This window comes from Myotis lucifugus, unplaced genomic scaffold (genome assembly GCF_000147115.1).
Source record: "Myotis lucifugus unplaced genomic scaffold, Myoluc2.0 scaffold_304, whole genome shotgun sequence".
NCBI classification, from domain to species: domain Eukaryota; kingdom Metazoa; phylum Chordata; class Mammalia; order Chiroptera; family Vespertilionidae; genus Myotis; species Myotis lucifugus.
The window spans coordinates 1,313,897-1,336,340 of NW_005871352.1; the positions used below are offsets into that span (position 1 = coordinate 1,313,897).

The 22,444-nt window shown below is 47.0% G+C and overlaps 1 long non-coding RNA gene and 3 pseudogenes across 1 annotated transcript; 2 read left to right on the forward strand and 2 right to left on the reverse strand.

Moving 5' to 3' along the window:
- Positions 1-265: 265 nt before the first annotated feature.
- Positions 266-2,648, reverse strand: LOC111828225 (annotated as a pseudogene).
- Positions 2,649-5,018: 2,370 nt separating this feature from the next.
- Positions 5,019-5,384, reverse strand: LOC102440632 (annotated as a pseudogene).
- Positions 5,385-10,974: 5,590 nt separating this feature from the next.
- Positions 10,975-17,999, forward strand: LOC111823013. The gene is made up of 3 exons (XR_002832028.1): positions 10,975-11,145; positions 13,773-13,913; positions 17,901-17,999. It is a non-coding gene; the product is annotated as an uncharacterized LOC111823013 (long non-coding RNA).
- A 121-nt stretch (positions 18,000-18,120) lies between these two features.
- Positions 18,121-21,759, forward strand: LOC102440937 (annotated as a pseudogene).
- Positions 21,760-22,444: the final 685 nt, after the last annotated feature.

Consider the following 22,444-nt stretch of genomic DNA (forward strand, 5'->3'; position numbering starts at 1 on the left):
GAGCAAAGAGATGAGAGAGAAAGAACCCCAGAACAGCTACCTGACCTTTCCAAGCAATAACATCCCTCCATCCCTCCTCTCCATATCGACTCATCTGTAGCTCTCAACATTAAAGATAAGTTCTAGTGTGTACGTAAAATTTCACTTTTACTGTACATTTCATTTCCTTTTTGTTAAATTTTCATTTACATTTTATGTCCTTTATTTTTTATTTTTACATTTTTACTGTCCACAGTATTTCGTTTATCAAGAGAAACTATTCCTAGCTCAAATATTCATGTTTCATAGTTCAGGAACACAGGTCAGTGACAAACTTCCATGGAATTCAACTCAAAAGAAATTCTTTACATTCCAAGATCACTTTGTACTCTGAAAGATACCAGCCTTGCTCATCTCCTAGATCTTTCATGGAATCATAATTTCTGTAGAACTATGCATATGCCTTCTTTCTTGGTTCAGCTACACCAAACTTAGAGGCAGCTGCAACCCCCAGGGATACAACGATGGCTCCAACAATATGAAATCTCAGACGCTTGACCAGAAGGCCACACATCTGAGGTTTTGGCAAAGACATGGTAGTTATAGTCTCCCCAACACCAATGTCCGTCCTTCCTCTGTCCTTTTTGTTTTAAAAGTGTTTATTTGTAAACAGTACTTTAGACATATACTATATACAAAAAAGGTTAAAACCATCTTTTGGAGGTCTGGAATGGATTAATTCCATTTACATTCTTTCTAATGGGAAAAATGATTCGGTTTTCAAACAAATCACTTCTCGACAGTCTTCTGGAACAAATTGAGCTCAAAGTTTGAAAACCGAGGTTACACTCTACTCTTTTGGGTATTAGGGGCAAACAAATCTATAAAATGCAATCCATAACCTTAAGCTGCTCACTCATCCATAATATGAAATACATATGCAAAAATAATTGTAACTCTTAAAGAAGTACAATAATAAAGGTATAAATAAGCCATAGCAGCAGTATGAAGGAGAGTAATGGTTAACTCTGCCTAGGCCCTATAATCAGGGAAGATTTTATGGGAGGACAATTGAGCTGATTTTTAAAGAATGAATTGGAATTCATTGGGCAACCTGTCAGCTGTTCTAGACAAATACCTGCAACTGTATCAAATGTGGTGCTTGTTGGAACATGGGGTGTATGTAGCAAATGACTGGTAGGCAGGAAGGCAGGGGAAGGACATGGAGAGTCCATACCTTATTCAGGAGTGTAAGTTGGATTCTGTAGGCAATGAGAAGATATTAAACAGCAAAGTCACTTGCTCAAATCACGTTAGAAAGACTCTAATGGTCTGGATGGTAGACTGGAGGGAGCAAAACATCAGGCAAAGAGATCAGAAAGGCATCGATAACAAATGGCCCAGGCAAGAGATATTGGGGTGGGAGGGTCTGAATGCAGGAAGTAGCAGTGAAAATGGAAAGGAAGGGGAGGAGTTGAGAGCCATTGTGGACCTCACTGAATGAGAAATAGTGGCTCAGTGCCGTGGAGCCCAATGGAGCCAGGGCCTGCACAGTCCTTATCCTGCCCTTGTGCACATCAGAAAAGGTTCCTTTTTTTTTTTTAATATGTTCTGTTGGAAAAGTGTTTTAATATACTAATTGTATTAGAACTAGAGATTTTATTGCCACCTACTAGAAAATTGTCATGTATACAAATTTTACAACTCTGGGATCAATGGCTATACTTTTAACTTTTGCTTTAACTTCCAAACAAAAATATCTACAATGTGAATCTTGTCCCTTTTCAATGGCATTCTTGTCAGCCTCAACACCCTGGTTAGATATAATGTAATAGGCAGCTAAATATATAGGCTCAGGGGCAGATGATAGGGTTGATAGTGAATAATGAGGTCTTAGAGATTGCCCTGAATGTATAGATTGAAAAAAGACATCCAAGATAAGACCCTGGGAAATACTAAGCTTAGAGGAATATTTGGAAACAAATGAAACAATAAAAGAAATCTTGAAAATGTCTTCTTCCTTGGCTTCAGGGACAAGCAGTCCTCAATTTAAATATGTTGATAGTCACACAACTCCCATCAGTGTACTTCATACAGCGACTCCTCCAAATTGCCTTTCCTGTGCCAAGTTCATATTTTGTGCAGCTGTCCCTAAATCAACATAGTGATACTGCCTGCCAGTCAACAATAGTTCAGTTGTTTGTAGAACAGTGGTGCTTGGACTGTTATTTTAATACTTGATCCTTATTCTAGAGAAATGAGAGAAGACCCAAAAAAGAATATGCTTACTACTAATGATAAGAAGCTCGGGTCTCAAACTAATACAACTTAGACCATGGTGGAAATAATTAGTGCTAAGAAAACCATAAATCTTTAGCCACGGTGACTGCTCATTGGATTTTGTTTGTGAGTTCACTTGTGAAAAGGAACAAGGAGAATATGAAATGAAAGATACAGAACCAACACTGGAAATTCATGTTGAACATGGAGATCTAATTCATTTTTCTCTTTGGGAATATAACTTTCTTCCTGTTAGACTTAAGTAGGTTCAACGTTTCCCTTCTCCCAGTGATTAGTTGCCTAATTCCCTTTCCTTGTGTTGCCTACCTCACAATTCTCCAGAGTTCTGTCCTTTCACAGCTCACCTCTGTGCACTCTCCTTCATACATCTTGCAATTCTCATGTTTCCAACTATGAGCTTATTGTAGGCTCCCCATCTCTAGCCCTCTGTCTCTGACCCCTCACTGAGCTCTGGCCTCCCCTCTTCACCTGCCTGCCTGCTATCTTCCTCCTCTTGCCCAATTAGCATTATGTCCATTTCTGAGCAAAATCTCTGCCAAGTAGACTCTTTTGCCTCACTTTCTAGTTTTATTAGTGGCATCATTATCCTCTCTCCATCTTTAACTCTTTCTGCCTCTATGTGAAATCAGTGTAGCATACAGTTCCCCACCAGAGGAACTCAGTCTTCCTCTCCTTTCTGATTTTACTGCCAAGAGCCTCATGTTCCCAGCCACAGCTTGGGGGTGGGTGTCACATGACCCAAGTTAACCTCACAGAACACTCCCGGATAAGAGGCGCTTCTTTTCTGGGGTAAATAATGCTCAGGACAAAATAAGCCCAAGCTGCCTGAGTGTAACAGTCCTCACAGAGGAAAGCAGCGTTTGGAAGCAGAGAGAGAAATCGGGACACTGTCCTGGTGATTCAGTCTGAGCCTCGGACACCAGCCAGGCCTGAAGCCAGTTATATAGCCCAGCTGACTGTGTTCTGCTGGTTTGGGGTGGGGTTTCCCTTCCATGTAGGACCAGTGAGCAGGCCCTAACTGGATGTAGAGCCTCCAAACCTTTCTGCCCTCCTGCTATCTTAAGAGCCTTCAGCCACCACTTTCCCCAGGAAGTAATCTGCTTGGCAGGTGATTTACAACCTTCAGAGAATAGTATTGGTTGTTGATCATTCTGTGGCGATCTTGACCTAGCAAAGTACAAAAGAGAGCATCATAAAACTAGTCAGAAAGCTTAAGTGAAGAAACAAACTCCTGTGGTGGGAGTGATTTAACTGTGTTTAACAACAACAAAGCAAATCCACCACCTTTGCCCCCAGATGTTCACTCCTCCACCTCTTCATCCCCATCTTGGGATCATTCAGGGGGAATACTCAGTGGTTGAGAATATGAATAGCTTAGGAGAACAGGTGGATTCTGGGGCTGGAGCAACCCCGATGTTTAGCGGGGTGCCTGGAAACTGGAGGCAGAGCTATAACTTCCTAGGCCTGCAGCCCGGAGAGCACATTCCGAATGGAAGGTGTCACCTAAGGAAGGTTAAACTTCCTTGCTGCTTCCTCTTGAGTTACAGGAAAAGCCTCCATTTAGTGTGGAGTTTTCATTTTTTTACCTCTTTTCTTGTAATTCCCTTCAGTTATGCAGCTTTCAGAAAAGCCTGACACCAGGGAATAGCCTACCTGTGGTGACAGGACGTGAAGAGGCCAGTGTAAGAAACATACTTATCCACATTCGCCCTCTGGGTGCCCACAGGAAGGGAGCAGTGCCCTCTGCACGGGGAGGGACAGGGCAGAGCTCACCAGATGGACGGTGCAGAGTGGAAGAGCCAGGGAGAGCACCCACACTGGGCGGGGCCCTCAGGGAGGTGCAAGATCAAACCTCCCTTTTCCCAAGATAGACCAGAGGGAACCTTGGGGGGCAGAGCTGACTGACCCTTGGGGTGCAGATATTACAGACACAATACACACTTTCCTTGACTTTAGATGTAATAGTCCAGAGCAGATGAGATATTTGAAAAGATTGAAGTGAGCCTAATTTTCTTTTATATCACCAGATTTGAAACTCAATACAACTGATACTCACACCATGTTATTCCAAATAAAATGGTAAGGTAGTTTCTTCTTCTTTTTTTAATATAACTAAAGAACATGTATTTGTTTTTCACTAAGACTTTATCTTAGCACATAATTAAACTGTGTCACTACCCTCACCCCAACTTGAAGAAGGGTTAGTACAGTGAATGTTATAAAGCAGATATGAAGGATTGGAATCAACATTAACTGACAAAAAAAAACTTCCTTCTGAGTCATCATAACAATGTTTAAGTAAAAGAGAGAGAGTCAGAGAGAGAGAGAGAGAAAGGGGTGATGGGAGTTCAGATTGAACAAGATCTTCACATATCATCTAACACAGGGGTGGGCAAACTTTTTGACTCGAGGGCCACAATGGGTTCTTACACTGGACCGGAGGGCCGGAACAAAAGCATGGATGGAGTGTTTGTGTGAACTAATATAAATTCAAAGTAAACATCATTACATAAAAGGGTACGGTCTTTTTTTTTTTTTTTTAGTTTTATTCATTTCAAACGGGCCGGATCCGGCCCACGGGCCGTAGTTTGCCCACGGCTGAATTCTAACACATTCAATCCTGGCTAGAGTGTACGAAAATGGAAACAGGATTACTCTAATACAAAACTTCCACTGCAGATAGCTGTACACACCTGTGTTCCAAGCCCACCCACAACCCCCAAATGCTTCCAACACAACTACTTCCTGGCCTGTTGGGCCTGTCGACGAAGGAGCACCTAGATCTTCTCTTTAAACCAATCTTTGTTGTAAGGCCGGTATGTCTGGGTATCAGCTTGGTAAACAAGACAGCTGAGGTCTGCCAGATCACCAATAAAATCAAACAACTGGCTGATATCACCTGTGATAGAGGGGCTGTTGGGATTCATTCTCTTCAGATGTTCTTCCTACACTTTACAAACGCCTTCCCTGCATTCATTCACTGATTCACAGTCAGCGTAAGTTCTGCCTCTGGTCACTTGGTAGGCTGTACCAGCAAAATGGTGTGAGACATCGCGCCAAACTCTTTCCCTGCAGCCGCCGCCGCCACACCGCCACACGCGAGCTTAACCCGGTAAGGTAGTTTTAAAATGTGATTTCTTATATGGGATGCCTAAGGTCTTTACTTTGTGATGATACAGCATCCTGAAACCAAATTGAGCAGAAAAAATAAGACCATGAATTTCAAAAGTTTCCGTGATGATCCCTTACTCTCGCAGGGCTCATTTATGAAAAACTTTTTCCCCCACAATAGAGTGTAGGTTGATTTTAAAGGCAGCTTTCATGATTGACAGATGATTGGCTGCAGTTGTAGGAGAATTAAATGACCAACCAATAGGAAACCAGATTAAATGTTGTAATTGCATATAGATGGGCTTAGGACTGTCAAAATGGATAGAAGTGCTGCCTTATGTGATCTTGCTTAAATGTTTAAATGTGATTAGGGCTAACATACGACACAAGCGAATAATGCCACTTAACAATTCAGAGCTTTGCACGTAAAGATCTCTGCCCAGACCTGGGAAACGTGAGCAGAGTATGGGGTGTGTGTGTGTGTGTGTGTGTGTGTGTGTGTGTGTGTGTGTGTGCGTGTGTGTGTAAGGAAGTGTAAATGCTAATTGATAAAAGGCTGGAGAAATTCTTTGGCTTTATTTTTCTTAGCAATGTCTCATGAGCACAGGCGTAACTTGCCAGATAGCCTTGGAAAATGTGTCCATTATTTTGCAACAAAAAGAGTGGCATTGTTTGCCGTCCTTCCATGGGGCTATGGCAAGGAGCGTGGGAGTCTGCAAGGAGAGAGCCTGAGCAGCCTCCCCGGGCTGAGAGGAGGAGGAATGGCTGCAGCTTGTGAATCTCTCCAGAAACTCTTCTGCCGCAGGAGAGTTCTCATGACTAACTCATCCAGGAGTCCCAGGGCCTTTTGCTACCATCTTTCCAAATAACCAATGCCAAGTGTCGACCAGGATTAGGGGAGTGGTCATGCAAACCCCCCTTCAGTTACTCTGTCCCTCTTTTTCTTTTAACATTGATTTCAGAGAGACAGAGGGAGAGAGAAACATTAATCAATTGTCTCCCATATGCAACCCAACCGGGGATCAAACCCGAAACCTGGATATGTGCCCTGATCAGGAATCGAACCCATGACCTTTTGGTGCACAGGATGATGCTCTAACCAAATGAGCCACACTGGTCAGGTCTCTATTATTATTATTATTATTATTATTATCATCATCATCATCATTAATCTTCTGTTTTTGTCTTATTCAGTCATCTGGCACTTATTATATTCCACCCCCTCAATTCTGTTTATACTTAATATTATTTTTATTAGTTTCAGGTGAACAACATAGTGGTTAGATAGTCATATACTTTACAGAGTGGTCCCACTGATATTTCCAGTACCCAACTGGTATTGTACATAGTTATTACAATACTAGAGGTCTGATGCATGAAATTCGTGCAAGAGAGGCCTTCCTTCCCCCGGCTGCCAGCACCGGCTTCCCTCTGGCACCCGGGACCCAGGCTTCCCTCACAGCCCCAGCTTCGTCTGGAAGGTCACCTGGAAGGACATCTGGTCTAATTAGCATATTACAGTTTTATCATTATAGATTATTGATTGTATTTCCTAGGCTGTAATTTACCTTCCTGTGACTATTCTGCAACAACCAATCTGTACTAGTACTTCTCAATCCCTTCACCTTTTTCTCAAACCCTTCACTGAATAACCCAGTGCCCCAACCCCCAACTCCTCTGACAACTGTCAGTCTATTCTGTGTCTATGATTCTGTTTCTGTTTTGTTTGTTTATACTGTTCTTTATTTCGTTAATCCTCACCTAAGGATATTTTTCCATTGATTTTTAGGGCGAGTGAAAGAGAGAGGAAAAGACAGAGAGAAACATCGATGTGAGAGACACACATCGATTGGTTGCCTCCTGCACAGGCTGGGGAAGAGCCTGCATCCAAGGTTCATGCCCTGGACTTAAGATTTGCTAAACATTGCTCATTTTCAAAAATCAATTTTATTGAGATAGAACTGCTAACTTCAAAAATAGATCTTTAAAACACTTTGTAATTCTGTAGAAATGGTAGAAAACTAAAAGCTACGTTCTGCATAAACTGAAATATCACCTTCTTGAAAGTCAGGGAACAGACACACCTTGGAGACGGGTCTAAATTGCAGGGGCAAAAATCAGCCTCTTAAGAGTTAAAATTATAAAACAGAAATCATAAGGCAGCAGCTTTGTGGGCAGCCTTAAGATTGCTATAATTATTAGGTAAGCTTGCTAAGGTTGGGAGGTAGAAACTCTCACCTAGTAAATAATGCAAATAATAATACTATGGGAATACTCAGCTGCCAGATAGCTGAAATATGTCAGAGGAAGGACTCTAATAAAAATGAAACACCTTATATTTATATGACACTCTAAGGTTTTAAAAGATCTTTCATTTACATTCATCTTATTTGATTTGATCTCCACAAAACATTCCCTGCTGCTGGTAGGCCAGGTATCATTCTTCTCATTGGAACTCAGAGAGGTTCTAGGTTACTAGGCTGCAAAGAGGCAGGGAACAGTCCCCTGGGAAGCAGGGGTTAGGGTCAGGGCCATGCATACATGGCATTGTCTATTTTTTTAAATCCTCACCCAAAGATACGTTTTTATTGATTTTTAGAAAGAGGAAGGGAGAGAGAGAGAGAGACATTGATGTGAAAGAGAAACATCGATCTTTCGAATTCTGGGGATCAAATCCGAAACCTTTTGGTGCACTGGATGACGCTTCAACCAACTGAGCCACCTCGCCAGGGCATCGTTGTCTATTTTGAATTAGAGAGTTTACATCATATAAATGCCCAGGCCTGCTCAGAACTGGTGCAAGCAGAAGAAAAACAGAGAGGGGATGAGCACTTTAACACAATTTACAGATCACTGCCTTTCTTGCCAACAAGAAAAGTCTCCAAAATCTTGAGGAACGGAAGTGGAGGAGGGTGGGGGAAGGAGCGATGCTGGTGACAGGTTCTGTCCCTGGGAGATGGGAGTCACACCATCATGGCTGTGAAAAATGAATCATGTCTTTTCTATCACGTCTTCCCACAGGCTTTCTGGGAAGCTTGTCATTGAGGATACAATCGAGATGACTGTCCTTTTTGGTAGCTTAGCATTTTCTGGAGGGAAGAGTGTAATTTGGAGATTAAATGGAAAATTAAAATGAAAACTAAACGTATGTATGTTGCTTTTGTGGGCTGTGTTCACCTTGACAGGCGGTCAGCACAGCCAGCCTAGTTGAGGGAGAAAATGTCAGATTTGGTTGCAAGTGTGTAAAGGCAAGCATGTCAAACTCGCAGCCCGCGGGCCATAACAAATATTTTTGTGGCCCAGCCAATATAACGGTATATAAGAAACGTTTTAATAAAAATTTCGTAACTTAATTTTTACAATATCCCTGTTATACATAATTATTAATAACAAACTACAATGTTTGCTAATGAGTGATGACTATAATCTTGTTGCATTCATTTCCCTTACACACCTTAATGCACAGGTGCACCATTTCTCTCCACTAACACTAGCAGCGAATATTTTAGCAGCCAATGGTCATGTCATTAGTCTTGGACTGACTTGTTTGGTGTGCGCAACAGGAAATATTTCGCTTTTGGAAAACAAGAAAAATGGGTTTATTTGCGTTACACTTATTCATTTGTGCAGTTATTCAGTGTTTGGTTAGTGTTCAAGAAAAAATATTAATTTTTATTAAAATGTTCTATTATTTTATGTTAACGATTACTCATTTATTTCAGCTCTTTGTATTCAGCATGTCTCTATCGAAATAAACCTACGTTTCTATGAAAATTGAAGCTTTTGTTTTTTTGCGGCCCACACAAACATAAACCTTGTTTATTTGGCCCGTGTTAGCCTTTGAGTTTGACATGCTTGGTGTAAAGGAGTGATCCTTTTAATCCCACCTTTCGTGCTGGGTCTGGCTCTTCAAATTAGCAGCTGAGCATCTAAATGGCACCTCTCGTGCATCATTATTTTAAAACTTCATTGAAGGAGAGTTATGGTCCTTGTCTTCCAGATGAGAGAGCTTAAGGCCACGGCTGAGGGCACACACTGCCGGGCTTCTCGCTCTCTCCACTTCATCACGAGGTGGACCCCCATCTATAGATGGGGGCGGAGTAGCTGATGTGGTTTCTCACTGGCTTCTTGTTAAGAAGCTGACCAGTCATTTCATTTTGCTTGTACTGGAGGCTTTTCCAGGACGTGGGAGAGCTAGTTGAGACAATCGGTCACCCTACTTATGTTTCCAGAAGTCCTCATAGGAGTTTCTTCAAGAGCCACATTGAGGGCTAAAACTTTTTAGGAGTGCGCAGCTATATATGTATAGCATTTGCCAATAATTTCCTTCTACTCAAAAAATATTGGTTGCCGAACCGGTTTGGCTCAGTGGATAGAGCGTCGGCCTGCGGACTCAAGGGTCCCAGGTTCGATTCCGGTCAAGGGCATGTACCTTGGTTGCGGGCACATCCCTACTGGGGGCTGTGCAGGAGGCAGCTGATCGATCTCTCTCATTGATGTTTCTAACTCTCTATCCCTCTCCCTTCTTCTCTGTAAAAATTCAATAAAATATATATTTAAAAAAATATTGGTAGACATTTAAAATTTTAACTTTTTGCTATTCTAAGATTATCATTTTGATTGTTTTTCTTCTTCCTTGTTGTTGTCTCAAATCCACAAAGGGTAATGGATGGAATGGAAATAGAAGAAAAAAATTAATAAAAGAAACTGGCTCCCATTTTTAAAATGTGGTCTTGGTTGTAGTGTGCTGAGGACTGATCTGTAGGAGTCATTCTCAAACGTGAACATTGTGGTAGGCAGCCTGCAAGGCGGCCTCAATGACTCCTACCTCTTCGTATTCATGATCTTGTGTAATTCTCTCCCTTTGAGTGTAATTCTCTTCCTTTGGATTTGTCTTTCAAAGTCTCCCTCCCCATCCCACCCCCACACCCCATCCCTGGCTCTGGGGAAAGCCAGCAGCCATGTGGTGAGGAACTGGTGTTTCCAGCGAGTAGCCAGCACAGACTTGAAGCCTGGAAAGGCCACGTGAGTGACCTGGGAGGCAGATTCTCTAGCACCAGCAGAGCCATGAGCTGCTGCTGCTTGTACCCACACCTAGTGCAGCATCTCGAGACCCTGAGCTGGTGTCACAAAGCTAAGTCATCCCCAAGTTCCTTACAAACTGTGACATAAGAGATGGCTGCTTTCGGTCTGTGTTTATTTGTTCAGAAGCAAGAGATAACCAATGCAAATATGTATCAGAATCACCTAGACAACAACTTGATAAAAATGCTTATTTCTGGCCCTAACTGGTTTGGCTCTGTGGATAGAGTGTCAGCCTGTGGGCTCAAGGGTCCCAGGTTCGATTCTGGTCAAGGGCATGTACCTTGGCTGTGGGCACATCCCCAGTGGGGAGTGTGCAGGAGGCAGCTCATCGATGTTTCTCTCTCATCGATGTTTCTAACTCTCTATCCTTCTCCCTTTCTCTCTGTAAAAAATCAATAAAATATATTTTACCAAAAAAAATGCTTATTTCTGGGTCCCAGCCCTGGAGATTTTATTCAGTAGGTGTGGCCTGAAGTCTTTTGCTTTTTACCAGGAATCCCAGGAGAATCAGAAGTACACAGCTTTCTACTTGAGAGCACACGGTGAGAATAAATACTCCCTGGGAAGGCCTATCAGAAGGAAAGACTGCAAGGCGGTGTGGGAGCCAGATGACATACAGGACACCAGTTATATTTGAGCTTCTGATAATGAATAAAAAAATGTTTTAATGTAAGTATGCCCCATGCAATCTTTGGAAAGTACTTATACTGAAACATTATCTTAAATTCAAATTTAACGGGGCGTTCTATATTCCCATTGGCTGAACACCATCCAGAGGGAAGGCCCAACTGGAAGTGAAGGGTGGCCTTCCTTTGCAGAAGGCAGGATTTTCATCCCTGGGGGCTGCAAGCTGACCAGCTGGGCCCTGCCCCTCCCCCACCCGGCAGGCAGGCCGCAGACGGAGGGCCCTTGGACTGTCTCCTTGGAGGGTTTGGGGAGAGCTGCTCAGGAAGTCCTCCCACACGGCCCTGCCTGTGCGGATGCTGACCTGGTAGGCGCCACCATGGCACTGGGACCTGGTTCCTTGGGTGCTGTTAGCACCAGCCCTTTGCCGAGCAGTGAATGAATGCCACCTTTCTCCCACACCCCTCCAGGCACTCAGCTGCATGCAGCTGCTCATAACAAACGGGTGCGTTTCTTATTCTGAGTGTATCCGAGTCTCTGATGGGTTCTATTCGTTGCAGCTCTCAGCCCTGTGAAAAGGATGGTTCCAGAGACACTCATTCCTCAATGACAGGTTTTAAGGAACTCAGGCCAGCCCAGGTGTGTGGCTCAGTGGTTGGGTGTCATCCCATGCACCAGGAGGTCACCGGTTCAAATCCTAGTCAGGGTAGTCCATCGATATTTCTCTCTCATCTATGTTTCTATCTCTCTCTCCCTACCCCTCTTTCTCTAAAAATCAATAAAAATGTATTTTTTTTTAAACAGGCACAAAAAAACCCACATATTTAAAAAAAAGAATTCAGGATTTCACTTATTTTGTACATGTTTTATTATCACAAGGAATGGTCTTAATTTTGATGTGTTTCTTTTCAGCTGCGAAATATCTTCCAAAAAAAGACAAAGAATGAGAGTGGGGTGTGGGGGTGCGGTGGGGGAGAGAGATTGGCTGGGTGGACTGAAATGCTTAAGGCAGGGATGGAAGATAAAGGCTCAGAAATGTGCAGCTATGATAGAATCTGAGCCTTGTGCTTTGAAATCAGATACCGAACATGAGGTCACGTCATTCTGGGCTCCAGTTCAGCCATGCCCGGGGGCCTGCCGGCCTGCCGCAGCCTGCAAGCCCACAGGAGAGAACTCAGCTGATTCTCTCTCCCAGGGAAACGGGGAGGGGTCTGAGCTTTGAGGAGGAAGGGAACAGGATCTCTATCTGCCTGGAGCCCCGCAAGGGCTCTAGGAGAACTCGGGGTGCTGCGTAGGCCAGCATGGCTAAAACAACACATTTGCAAAGTAGAAATCCAAGGATGATGGTGCCATTTCCAATCTTGTGTGTCAGGAAGAATCCCCCAGGAACCGCCCGGTGCCGGGCCCAGCCCTGTGGCTGACTTGGGCGGCTTGAGAATAAATACAGTGGCTCTCGACTCACAGGATGGCACACAGCCGGAAGGGACCTTGGTAATCCAGTCCAAGCTTCTTTCACAGAGAAGAATCCACACCCCCACTTCGGCCTTCGCTTTGGCCTCTCTGGGGATCCGAAAAAATTAATACACCTCAGTGTTATTGCGAGCATTAAGTGCAATGTGCATATAGAGCAGGGCACTTAGCACTCAATAAGTGGGAGATGTTATTATCTCACCACATCTGAGCGTCTAGGTGTTGGTGGTAATGTTAGAGACAGGGGCGTGTTTCAGGTCCTCGGCCGGGCACTACAGGAGAATTAAACAGCAGCTGGACACCGGCCAATTGGAGCAGAATGAAGTAGAGGCAGCCCTGGCTGGTGTGGCTCAGCTGGTTGAACGTTGACTCATGCACCGAAGGGTCACGGGTTTGATTCCCAGTCAGGGCACATACTCAGGTTGGGGGTTCAATCTCTAGTCAGGGAGGCAACCAATCAGTGTTTCTCACATCGATGTTTCTCTCCCTCCTTCTCTCTCTAAAATCAATAAGAACATATTTTTTAAAGAGTAGATGCAAAGAATAACTGGGAAGCTGTTACAACACTTCAGGAAGCAGATGGCGAAGGCCTGGGCTGGGCAGTGCTAGCAAAGGCAGGAGAAAAGCGGCACATCTGGGAGTCCCCAGAAAACACAAGTCAGGCTGAATATGACGGTGGGGTACAGGGAGCACAGGGTGGATTCTGATCTATCTCTACCAATAGCTGCCTGGCCTCAAGACCCTGAGTCGTTCGGAGCCTGTTTTTCACCTGCAAAATTAGGACAGTATTACTGTCCCCCCACCTCCTGGATTACTGAGTGTCAGCGATTTTAGCACACAGCACAGGGCTGCCTCTTCCTGGGGGTGCTCAACAACGTTTGTTCCCTTCCTCATCTACTCTTCTCTGTACCGCACCTCCTGTCTTGTGCCACGAGGCGGCAAGAGGGGGAGAGGGCCAAACAATGACATCTACTAGTATTTTCTAGGTGGTGCCATTAAGCAGGTGGGAAAGGTTAGAAAGGGGACTAGTCAGAAGTGGAAGATAGGGTTGATTTTTTAAACTTGGAATTTGAAGTGATGGTCAGCTAGTCATGCTGGTGGCTGATACCCAAGGGCCGAGAGATGGCGACAGGGGCCCGGGGGCAGGAGTCCTCAGCAGGGACACTGGGGGTGTTCAACCACAGGTGTCTCTTCATTCCTAGAAACGGAGCAGAGGCCATGGGTAAGGTGGACAAGCAAAGCTGAGGCCTTTGGGCTTAATCATGAAGACTCTAAAGATGAAGCTGACCGGGCATCACTGGCCAGACCACAGGACCCCTGGAAAGCTGGGCCCCCGCCTGAAGGTAAGGGCACCAGCACCATCCCCCTGGCTGCTCAGGTTTCAGGTTCCCATTCATTCTGAGTTGACAAGAGCCTGGAGGCTGGTGTCAGAACCCACTGCTTCTGTTTTCATTGTGCATCAAAGTGTGTCTGTGGGTCCCCTGGATTGTTAAGTCCGGGAAATAGATGTATTTTCTTCAACCTTGTATTATCAAACAGGCTTCCTGCTGAGCTAGGCCAGAAACAACCAAACACAAAGTCACCTCTTCACAATGACTGAGTTCCTCCCAGAGGCCAAGGTACCTGGCACACACAAGGCCTCTGTGTTTGTAGAACAGGAGTTGAAGGAAGTCACAGGAACCCGAGAAAGAAGTGACCAGAGCATGCCCGTGAGCTACTGGTGATAAACTGGCTGGCACGATGCTGGATCTTTTTTTAAAAATACATATTTTTATGGATTTCAGAAAAGAAGGGAGAGGGAGAGATGGAAATGATGAGAGAGAATCACTGATCAGCTGCCTCCTGCACACCCCACTCTGGGATCGAGCCCACAACCCAGGCATGTGTCCTGACCAGGAATCAAACCATGACCTCCTGGATCATAGGTCGACATTCAACCAGGAGCCACGCTGGCCAGGCATGATGCTGGATCTTGATTAGACCCCTGGTCTCAGGTAAGGGTCTCCCAGCTGCCCACTTCCTTGAAGACAGTGGGGTTGAGTCATGGCTCCTTACAGTAGCTGATCCCAAGAGAAGGGCAGTATGGTTAGAGCGGGAGGACTCTCCCTTGCTAGTTCTATGAGCTTGGCAGTCCTGTAGCCTCCTGCACCTCAGTTTCCCCCTTTGAGCAGTAGCTAGAACTACCAGTTTCCTGGCAAAGTTTAAGTGAGCCATGAGAGCACCGTGTTTAACACTCCGGTGTGGGGTGAATTTCCCGCCAAAATATAAGATGGCTCTGTCTTTTGGTTTTGTTCCATCCACCAAAAGGGTGGATTACAAACAAATATTTGGTAATACGCAGTTACAATCGGCCCGAGTTTACACGTTTCCCGCACTCCACCGCAAATCTATATGAACCGAGTTAAAGACAGCTCCCGCGGAGTACGCGCAATTCACGCGAGCCGACTTAACTCGTTTCCCCCACTCCAAGTGTTAACATGGAACTCTGACGGTAAGCTCAGTGCTGTGTCCCAGGCCCATCCCCTTTGTCCTTAGGGAACGGATTTATGTCAGCTGTTTCCTCGGCTCAGGAGCAGCATTGGGGAGGGCAGCGGTAAGAAAGTGAACCCTGTTTCCCGTCTGTAGTGGTTTGAATTGTGGCTCCCCCCAAACAGGCCAAGTCCTAATTCCCAGGACCTGCGGACGTGACCCTGTTTGGAAATAGAATCTTGCCAGATGTGATTAAGTGAAGGGTCTTTAGATGAGACCTTCCTGGGTTTAGGGTGGGCTCAGAGTCCAATAACTGATGTCCTTGTAGAGAAAGGGCAGGGACGTGCAGACACAGAGGGGAGGCCCTGTGAAGACAGAGGCAGGTGGGCGCCGTGTGAAGACAAGCTGAGGAACGCCAAGGGTTGCCAGCAGCCCCTAGAAGCCCGGAGAGAAGCCTGGGACAGATTCTCCCTCAGAACGTCCAGAGGAGCCAGCCCCGTCAAGAGCCTTGATTTGGGGCTTCTGTCCTCCCTAAGGAGCCACTTTTTGTTGTTTCAAGTTATTAAGTTTTGTTGTTTCAAGTCATTAAGTTTGCTGTAATTTGTTGGGGCAGCCCTAGGAAATTAACACACCGTTCCAGTTGAGGAGTCTTGGCAAGAGGGCCTGGCAGTCCGCTGGGTCACTTGGCGGTTCCCAGGCCCATGTGTCCTTAGAACCATAGCCTCCCTTCACTGTCAACACGCCCTTTGTCAGCTTGCGGTACAGAGCTGCTGAGCAGCAGCAGCATATTTTGACACGGGCGTTCCTTTCTCAGAAGCTCGTTCTGCACACCCCCACACGTGAAAACAGCGAGAGCTCAGAGCCCCGGTCCTCACACAGTGCCGCCCATTAGGATTGCCTGGGGAGTTTCTGAAGACCCCACAGTTAGGCTGCAAACCATACACATTAAACCAGAAGCTGAGTATCAGTAGTTTTTGAAACTCCTCAGGTGCTTTTAATATGCAATCAAATCCAAAGCCAGTGGCTTAGAGGCACTTCTCCCTCCCTGGCAGCCAGACCTGGAGAAGATGGGAGGGAGGGAGCTAGAAGCCCATCCCTTGCAGCAAGGCCTGGGTGAAGGCCTTGGAGTGAGTGAAGACGAAGACAGAATCTGGATTCTAAGGAGGCCATCTACTCCCAAAGCAAATAGAAGTGGTTACTGTGCTAGGGTGAGGGACTGAGGCATGAAAAGGGTTACGGAATGTGCTAGGGGGATGGATTGAGGTATGGAAAGGTAATCGGGTCGAAATCGTGACAGAGAAAAATTGCTAGATTGTCTCAGGAAACAATGTATTATGCTTCAACCCAGCCAGGTGTGACTCCGTTTACCTCCCCTTTGTTCTTGTGAACTTCTAAGGAACAGCTACTGAAATGCTTTGTGTGTTTTGTGAACTTCTAAGGAACAGCTAATGAAATGCTTTGTAGGTTTTTTTTAAACATTATGTAGATTTTGCAATAAAAGATTTTTCTGTACCCTTGTTCGGCACTGCAGGCTGTGAAGGGACGCACTGTAGTCAGCTGGCCAGCTTAATAAAGGCTCTTAAATTTAAATTCTGAGTCGGTGGTCTATCTCGCTGAGTGAACCCATAACAGTTACTTGCTTTGGGGTTCAGTTTCCTCACCTGGGAGATGCATTATTGGGGTAGTATGATCCTGAGGCTCCCTCCTGGAGCCCCTGACATTGGTTAGTTCAAGCTCAAGGCTCTTGGTTGAGAAAGCATGGCCACGCAGAACAGCCTCCATAACCCAGTGAACTAGAAAAGCACCAGGCCCTCCCCGGTCTGCCTGGGGATGTCATGAGACAGAAATTAGGTAAGATTAGAAGCAAGATGAGAAATGGGCGCTCTAAAGGGATGCCGGGTAATGCACACTGCTTGCCCCCAGTTCCTTTAGTTCAGCAAATCTTATGTTAGCACCAGATAAAGACAGTACAGGACGCTCTACATTGGAAGCATAGAGACGATACGCCGTTCCTGATACTGTGGGACTCCTGACTTTGGTATAAATTTGAGTGTTTTATCCCAAATGAGAAAGCTGAGTGATTCTGTTTTGGGATGAACCCACTGGGAAAAATGATGGAGTATCAGAGCACCTCTTTGCCTTCAATTTCCAGAATCACATCTCTTCAGGGCTGTGACAAGTATTAGTGCTGTTCACCAAGTAGATCCAGTTTTACTCCTCCTGACACATAGTAGGATCATAGTTTCCAATCCTCTGAAGTTAAGTGTGGCCATGAGCCTTCCTTTGCCAATGAAAGGAGAACACCATGATAGTTTACTTCCTCACAAAGCCTTAAGATCCAGCACATGGCTCCTGCATTTTCTCTTTCCTCCGAATGTAACCAGCAACACTCCTGATGGTGACAGCTTGCTGGCCTGTGTCTCTCACTGAGGACAGAGTGCAGTAGAGGAGTGGAGACCTTACTGATCCATGATGGACATGTAGTGTGAGCAAAAAACAGAATTCTGTTGCTTTAAGCCATGGAGGTTTAAAAACTGTTTTTTTACAAAAAAAAAAATACCTATATAAAAGCAAAGACAATAGATGATCAAAACCTCTATACTCATTACTTAACTTCAACAATGATCAAGCTACAAGCCTCCATGATTTGGAGTTTGCTAGTTAATACAGCACAACCTAGACAACTCCTGCTAAAAGCAAGAGGAAAGGGTGTTATTTTATAGAAATGCTGAATGAGTGACAAGTTGGCAAAGAGAGTGGAAACAGAATTGATGAGATCTGGTTGTTATGCCTTATTTTAGTGAGATAATTTCTGTTTTTCTAATATTATAATTGAATAGCAACTTGGATTTTTCTTCTAGGCGCTGCCTTCCATGTTACTTATTTTCCTCTAGAAATCTAAGCACATCTAGAAACCAGAAGCTCCAACTGCTTGGCAACTGCACTGGAAATGCAACAGGATTAAAGTTAATTGCCTACTTCTATGTAAACCCTATCAAGCACCATTAAACTTTTGAAAAATGTGATTATTTTCGTTAAAATATGCTTTAGAAAGGGCTTTCCTATTGAATTATGTCTGCAATGTGTGCCTACATGTAAACACAAACCCGAGTTTTTCCAAATCTACAGTCAGTTGTATCACAGCAGTCTGATGGATTCATTGAACAAATGAAATGAAATCAACATTATTTCACAAAATTAGTCCATATGCCAGTACTTATCCTCCATGTCTGGTTTTGTTTTTGTCCAACCCAACTGAATTCTCTGTAACTGCTCCACCACTTACAGGGAGGCGAACCAGGGCAAGTCAGCCCTGCATGAGCTTCCGTCTCCTTCCTCGTCCCTGCAAACGTCTCTGCCTGTTGTCCCAACCAGATAAACCCAAATATGTCGTTCAAGGATCTGGGAGGAAAACAAGTCCTTCTGGAGATTCCAGGGAAAGGCGGGGGGGGGGGGGGGGGGGCCGGGGGGGCCAAAAGGGGGGGGTGAGGCGGGGAAGGGGTGGGGTAGCGAAGGGGGCGGAGCGGTTCCCGCATTTCTGCAGGAATTTCTGCCTTTAGGCAGCTTTCAGGAGGAACCAGGAAGTTTTGCCAGTTTTGTTCTCTTCTTAAAGCTGTTAGGCATCAGTTCGGGTCGCCGAAGGAGCGAAGGAGGAACTGCACGAGGACAAAGAGGTAAAGAAAAATGTATGAGGTCATCTAGAAAGTAGATGGGCTGAGCCCCTAAATGCTGCCGCACCCAGAGATCGGGGTTCAGAGTTTTTAAGGACTCGAGGGGGCTTTTCCTCGGCGGGGATTCTCCGGGCGGGTCCGGAGGGACGGTGACTGGTCTGAGAAAGGGAATGTGGTCTGAGCGGAAGAGAATGTCGGCTGCAAAATGGTCTTTGGGCCAGTTTCCCAGGGGAGGGGTATCAACTTGATTATTTGATCAGACCTCACATGCACGAGGCCAAAAGTGGTAGCGAATTATACATTTATTAGATCATCCTCATCTGGAAAGCAGATGGGCTCAGCCCCAAATGGTGCCAGCACCCAGGGACGGGGGAGGCAGAGGGTTCAAAGGGCTCTACGGGGGCTTTTCCTGCGGGAAATTCCCTGGGCCGGTCAGGACCCTGGGCAAGGATGGGACCGAAAGTGACTGGTCTGAGCAAAGGGACTGTGGTCTGAGCAAAGGGACTGTGGTCTGAGCGGAAGGGACTGTGGTCTGAGCGGAAGGGACGGTCAGTTGCCAAATGATCTACGGGAGTTTCCCCGGGGAGGGGGTGTCGCTGAGGTGGTTTGATCAGACCTAACAGAGTGTAGGGAGCTGAAGGTCTGCGTGGACTCGTGGAGGTGAAAGTTGCTGGATGCTGAGAATGGGGCTGTTTGGTGGAGTCCCTGATGTTTGGTCTCAGCCTGAGTGCATCCCCTGAGCTCGCAGTGCAGCTCTGCTGGCGGTGGGAGCGGGTCTTCTCAGTAGCGACACCACAGTGTTCAGTGGGAAGGGACGGGGCCCTGGGCTTTGTGCACCGCCTGCCTCCGTTTTGTGCCTCCGCCTCCTGTGTCTCACACGCAGGCCTGTGTAGCTGCCGCTGATTTTAGGAGGCAACTCACATATGCGGCCTGTGGAAGAGCAAGTCCCTTCTCCCCACGGACCCACTGTTTTGTAGTTCATTCTGGTCACACAGGGACCTCCAGGTGCAGTGTTGTTCCTTGGGGGCACTGGTTCCGATGTAGCAAATAGCCCAACAAAACCGTAACTGGTGGCTTGACCCCTGAGAAGGTAAGTTTGCATGTATTTCTGTGGTTTTGAAGGTATTTGACTGAACAAGTCTGTCCTCTCTGCTCTTCTTTCCTAGGTTCCCTAGCGATGCCGGTGGAGATGCACAGCCAGGGCCAGGACCGCCGTGTCCTCACCTGCACTGAGTGCAAGCAGCGGGTGGAGACAGGCTGGCACTGCCTCTCGTGCCAGGACTCCGACCTTTGCATCAACTGCTACAACACCAAGGGCCACACCCACGAGATGGTGAAGGTGGAGCTGGTCCAGAATGAAGAGGCCAAGGAGGGTGATGAGGGCGACAACCAGGGGGAGCGGCGGTTGAGGAGCCTCCGGGAGTTGCGGCGCCGGGCCATCCAGCGCTGCATCCAGTTCCTGAGGCACGCCCGCCAGTGCGGCGACGCCAGCTGCCCGCAGGCGTCCTGCCTAAAGATGAAGCGTGTCATGGAGCACACCAGGAGCTGCGAGCGCAAGACCAACGGAGGTTGTGGCGTGTGCAAGCAGTTCATCGCCCTTTGCTGCTTCCATGCCAAACAATGCCAAGAAAGCCCATGCCCCATTCCCTACTGCCTCAACATCAAGCAGAAGATCCACCAGCAGGAGTTACAGTACCGCCGGCAGCACGCCTAGCTCATGCGCCGGCGGATGCCACCATCCACAGCCACACCGTGCCTCAGCAGCGTCTGCCTTCCCTCCTTCAGCACCACCCGCGCCCCCCACACTGCATCCCAGCACACCCTGGACACCACAGCCCTCGACTCTGCCCCAGCCCTCGCCTGTGAGCATGTCTCTAGCCGGCCTCTCCAGCGTGGCCAGAACTCAGCCCCCACCAGTTTGCACTGGGAAGCCCACTAACCAGATGCCAGCCCCACGGCCCCTGCCAGGCCCACCTGCAGCAATGGAGGCGCCCGGCAGGTGGCACGTGAGGCACAGCAGCGGCAGCATCTGTACTGGGTGAGCACCAACAACGCTATGCCCTGCGGGACTGTGACCCCTGAGAGCCAGATGGCCCCCATGGGCCTGAATGTGACCCAACCAGGTCAGGGGGCCTGCTATTCTGCTCCCCGAGCCCCGGCAGTGGCAGCCGGCACCCATCGCCCAGCGACAGCCCATGTGGGGCATGCCCAGACCCGTGATGTCTATGCAGACCCAAGGTGCAGCCACATCAGAGCATCTCACCGGGGGGCCTGCAGGACCTGCTGCGGACCCTGAAGTCTCCCAGCTCCCCCAGCAGCAGCACGTGCTCAGCATCCCCAAGTCAAACCCTCAGCTGATGGCAGATCTCATCAAATAGCACACGGCCAAGTGAGTGCCCAGCCAGCCCGGCCTTCAGCTCCAGCCCAGCCTGCAGAACCTGAACACCATGCAAGCCAGCGGGCCCCGACCTGCTGTCCCTCCGCAGCAGCAGCAATGGGAGGCCTGAACCCCCAGGGCCAGGCCTTGAACATCATGTACCCGGGCCCAACCCCAGCGTGGCGAGAATGAACCACAACACTGAGAGATGCTGCGGAGCAGCAGCAGCAGGAAGGCAGCGCTGGCATGGCTGCAGGCCTGGAGGGCACGCCCAGTTCCAGCAGCCTCAGGGACGCTGATGCCACCCGCAGCCATGCAGCAGCAGCAGATCCAGCAGCGGATTGGGTCCCAGGCCAGCCAAACCGTGTTAGGACCTAACAGTCAGGCATATTCTGTACCTTTCCCTGCCCTCAGTTTCTCCCCTGCGCTCAGTTCTTTCTATTGTCCCCGCTTGAGGCTCCTGTCCTCTCTGCCGTTTTCCTGTTATTCTCATTTCAGGTGTCACAGGAGACAGCTAAGCAGCCGAGAAAAGCAGCTCTAGACCCAGCTTCCTGCAACCGCCTGCACCTCCATCCGACCCACACCGAGACATAAATATCCCGCCCTCCCTACTCTTGCTTGCTGAAATGGAAATGCTGGTGTGTATTAAAAATAAAGTTTCTAAAACTCTCACAACGTCTCTTGGCCAGTCTCTTGTCAGCACGGACCTAACAAACCCCATGAGCCCCAGCAGTACAGCTGTCAGACAGCCACAGGCCTCTCCTCCCTGGCCAGCCGATGGCCACATCCCTCAGTAGCCAGGTGAGATCTCTGGCCCCTGTCCCGTCTCCAGACCCCAGTCGCAACCTCCACATTCCAGCCCATCACCACGGATACGCCCCAGCCTTCACCACACCACCTCTCCCCCCAGACAGGTTCTCCCCACCCAGGACTCCCAGTGGATCAGGGACACTTGGGGAACCCCAAATATGCAAGGCTACCACAGCTGAATACCCCCACAGCAGTGCATTGCCCAGTGAGCTGTCCCTGGTTGGTGACACCACAGTAGACACCCTAGAAAAGTTTGTGTAGGTTTTGTAGCCTTGTGAGAAAATCACTATTTTTCGTTCCATGTTCTTGGACCGTTTGTACTGAAATCCAAGAATCTAGGCTCTTTATTCCTAGATGGAACTGCTACTTCCAAGCCACAGAAGGGTAGATTGCTGTTTAAAGAAACAATAAAAAGCATATGTTTTTGTTAAAAACCAGTTGATTTAAATATATGTTCTCTCTCTTTTTGCTTTTTCAATATTTTTTTTGTTCTTGGGGGAGAGCGGTTCTGTTTGGATTTTTTGTCATCATTGCTGGTGATTCATGC